The 4321-nt window shown below is 39.0% G+C and overlaps 1 non-coding gene across 1 annotated transcript; it reads left to right on the top strand.

The window, feature by feature from the left end:
* Positions 1-3218: 3218 nt before the first annotated feature.
* LOC127745346 (small nucleolar RNA R71) lies at positions 3219-3322 on the top strand. Its single transcript, XR_008006543.1, has one exon. It is a non-coding gene; the product is annotated as a small nucleolar RNA R71 (small nucleolar RNA).
* Positions 3323-4321: the final 999 nt, after the last annotated feature.

The raw sequence follows: 4321 nt of genomic DNA, 5'->3' as shown, positions 1-4321 counted from the left end.
AGGTGCTTTGTCCCTATTGGATCTCTGCTTTCCTACTGCTTTCATCCAATCCTTCTTACTCCTTTCCATGGCAAGTTGTATGTAGGGCATCACCGTTGTCAATGGCTACATCCTGTCCTCTCAGTGAAAATGGTCCAAATGCTCTGTCACAGCACGGCTAATCATCTGTCGGTTCTCGATCATGTCGGAATAGAATCCCTTGATTCTTTTGCATTTGTCATCACGCCCAACAATCGCGAGTTTGAAGCTCATCACAGTCATTCAATCCCTGAATCCTACTCGGAATACCACAGACAAGGTTTAGACTTTCCGGATTCTCATGAATGCTGCCATCAATTCTAGCTTATACCACGAAGATTCTGATTAAGGAATCCAAGAGATATGCGCCCGGTCTAAGGTAGAACGGAGGTGGTTGTCAGTCACGCGTTCATAGGTGAGAATGATAATGAGTGTCACAGATCATCACATTCATCATGTTGAAGTGCAACGAATATCTTAGAATAAGAATAATTCGAATTGAATAGAAAATAGTAGTAATTGCATTGAAACTCGAGGTATAGCAGAGCTCCACACCCTTAATCTATGGTGTGTAGAAACTCCACCGTTGAAAATACATAAGTGATGAAGGTCCAGGCATGGCCGAATGGCCAGCCCCCATAAACATGATCAATAGCCTCCTAAGATGAATAATGGAATAAAACCGAGACCAAAGATGTCTAATACAATAATAAAATGTCCTATTTATACTAGACTAGCTACTAGGGTTTACAGAAGTAAGTAATTGATGCAGAAATCCACTTACGGGGCCCACTTGGTGTGTGCTTGGGCTGAGCTTGAGCTTTACACGTGCAGAGGCTTCTTTTGGAGTTGAACTCTAAGTTGTAACGTGTTTTTTGCGTTCAGCTCTGGTTCGTGACGTGTTTCTGGCGTTTGACTCTAGAATGCAGCATGGAACTGGCATTGAGCGCCAGTTTACACCATCTAATCACGAATAAAATATGGACTATTATATATTTATGGAGAGCTCTGAATGTCTACTTTCCAACGCCATTGAGAGTGCGCCATTTGGAGTTCTGTAGCTCCAGAAAATCTATTTCGAGTGAAGGGAGGTCAGAATCCAACAGCATCAGCAGTCCTTTGTCAGCCTTCTATCAGAGTTTTGCTCAGGTCCCTCAATTTCAGCCAGAAATTACCTGAAATCACAGAAAAACACACAAACTCATAGTACAGTCTAGAAATGTGAATTTAGCATAAAAACTAATGAAAACATCCCTAAAAGTAACTATATCCTATTAAAAACTACCTAAAAATAATGCCAAAAAGCGTATAAATTATCTGCTCATCACAACACCGAACTTAAATTGTTGCTTGTCCCCAAGCAACTGAAAATCAAATAGGATAAAAAGAAGAGAATATACTATAAAGCTCAAAATATCAATGAATATTAGTTCTAACTAGATGAGCGGGACTTGTAGCTTTTTGCTTCTGAACAGTTTTGGCATCTCACGTTATCCTTTGAAGTTTAGAATGATTGGCATCTCTAGGAACTTAGAATTTCAGATAGTGTTATTGATTCTCCTAGTTAAGTTTGTTGATTCTTGAACACATCTACTTTCATGAGTCTTGGCCGTGGCCCTAAGAACTTTGTTTTCCAGTATTACCACCGGATACATAAATGCCACAGACACATGACTGGGTGAACCTTTTCAGATTGTGACTCAGCTTTGCTAAAGTCCCCAGTTAGAGGTGTCCAGAGCTCTTAAGCACACTCTTTTTACTTTGGATCACGACTTTAACCACTCAGTCTCATGCCAGATCCATGCTCTGTTCTGGCGTTGAACGCCAGCCAGATGCTCCTTACTAGCATTTAAACGCCAGTAAGCCCTTCAACCTTTACCAACACGTCCTCTACCAATCCATAAGCTTGTCTTACTGACTTGTCTGCCATTTGCAATGAGAATATGGCAGGTTGTACCTCAATGATCCCCAGTTTCTCCATTACAGAGAGTGGCATTAGATTTATGCCTGACCCTAGGTCACACAGAGCCTTTTCAAAGGTCATGGTGCCTATGGTACAGGGTATTAAGAATTTCCCAGGATCTTGTTTCTTTTGAGGTAAAGTTTGCTTAACGCATATATCTAGTTCACCAATGAGCAAGGGAGGTTCACCTTCCTAAGTCTCATTACCAAACAACTTGGCATTCAGCTTCATGATAGCTCCTAGATATTGAGCAACTTGCTCTCCAGTTACATCTTCATCCTCTTCAGAGGAAGAATAGTTTTCAGAGCTCATGAATGGCAGAAAGAGGTTTAATGGGATCTCTATGGTCTCTATATGACCTTCAGATTCCTTTAAATCCTCAATAAGGAACTCCTTCTTGCTTGAGAGACGTCCCCTGAGGTCTTCCTCATTGGGATTCACGTCCTCTCCTTCCTCTCTAGGTTCAGCCATGTTGATTATGTCAATGGCCTTACACTCTCTTTTTGGATTCTCTTCAGTATTGCTTGGGAGAGTACTAGGAGGAGTTTCAGTGACTTTCTTGCTCAACTGGCCCACTTGTGCCTCCAAATTTCTTATGGAGGACCTTATTTCACTCATAAAGCTTAAAGTGGCCTTAGACAGATCAGAGACTATATTTGCTAAGTTAGAGGTGCTCGGCTCAGAATTCTCTGTCTGTTGCTGAGAATATGATGGAAAAGGCTTGCTATTGCTAAACCTGTTTCATCCACCATTATTAAAGCCCTGTTGAGGCTTTTGTTGATCCTTCCATGAGAAATTTGGATGATTTCTCCATGACGGATTATAGGTGTTGCCAAAGGCTTTCCCCATGTAATTTACCTCTGCTATTGCAGAGTTTTCAGGATCATAGGCCTCTTCTTCAGAAGATGCCTCTTTAGTACTGTTGGATGCATTTTGTCATCCATTCAGACTTTGAGAAATCATGTTGACTTGTTGAGTCAACATTTTGTTCTGAGCCAATATGGCATTTAGAGCATCAATTTCAAGAACTCCCTTCCTCTGAGGCATCCCATTATTCATGGAATTCCTCTCAGAAGTGTACATGAATTGGTTATTTACAACCATTTCAATTAGTTCCTGAGCTTCTGCAGGCGTTTTCTTTAGGTGAATGGATCCACCTGCAGAATGGTCCAGTGACATCTTAGAGAACTCAGATAGACCATAATAAAATATATCTATCATGGTCCACTCTGAAAACATGTCAAAAGGACACTTTTTGGTCATCTGCTTGTATCTTTCACAAGCTTCATAGAGGGATTCACCATCTTTTTGCTTGAAGGTCTGAACATCAACTCTAAGCTTGCTCAGCTTTTGAGGAAGAAAGAACTTAACCAAGAAGGTCGTGACCAGCTTATCCCAAGAGTCCAAGCTATCCTTAGGTTGTGAGTCCAACCATGTTCTAGCTCTGCCTCTTACAGTAAAAAGAAAAAGCACGAGCCTGTAGACTTCAGGATCTACTCCATTAGTCTTAACAGTCTCACAGATCTGCGAGAACTTAGTTAAAAATTGGTAGGGATCTTCTGATGGAAGTCCATGAAACTTGCAGTTTTGTTGCATTAGAGCAACTAGTTGAGGTTTCAACTCAAAATTGTTTGCTCCAATGGCAGAAATTGAGATGCTTCTTCCATCAAACTTGGAAGTAGGTGTAGTATAATCACCAAGCATCCTCCTTGCATTATTGTTGTTAGGTTCGACTGCCATATCCTTTTCTTGTTCGAAAATTTCAGTAAGGTTGTCTCTAGATTGTTGTAATTTAGCTTCTCTTAGTTTCCTCTTTAGAGTCCTTTCAGGTTCAGGATCAGCTTCAACAAGAATGCCTTTTTCCTTATTCCTGCTCATATGAAAGAAAAGAGAACAGAAAAAAAGAGGAATTCTCTATGTCACAGTATAGAAATTCCTTTATGTTAGTAGAAGAAGAAAGGGAATAAGAGTGAAGAAGAATGAATAATCCAAACATAAGGGTGAGGATAGGAGCAGATATTTGAGTTGAAGAGAAGTGTTAGTAATGAAAAGTTGTTAGGTGGTTTTGAAAAAGATAAAAAATAAACAAAAGTTAATTGGTTAGTTTGAAAAAGATTTGAAAATCAAAGTTGAAAAGATAAGAAGATAAGAAGATATTTTGAAATCAAATTTTTGAAAAAGATAAAATTTTGAAAAAGATATGATAAAAAGATATGATTAAAAAGATATGGTTGGAAAAGATTTAATTTTTAAAATTAAAATTAATTACTTGACTAACAAGAAACTAAAAGATATGATTCTAGAATTTAAAGATTGAACCTTTCTTAACAATAAAGTAAC

The sequence above is a fragment of the Arachis duranensis genome, chromosome 2 (genome assembly GCF_000817695.3).
Source record: "Arachis duranensis cultivar V14167 chromosome 2, aradu.V14167.gnm2.J7QH, whole genome shotgun sequence".
NCBI classification, from domain to species: Eukaryota; Viridiplantae; Streptophyta; class Magnoliopsida; order Fabales; family Fabaceae; genus Arachis; species Arachis duranensis.
This window is presented reverse-complemented; position numbering and strand designations above follow the sequence as displayed.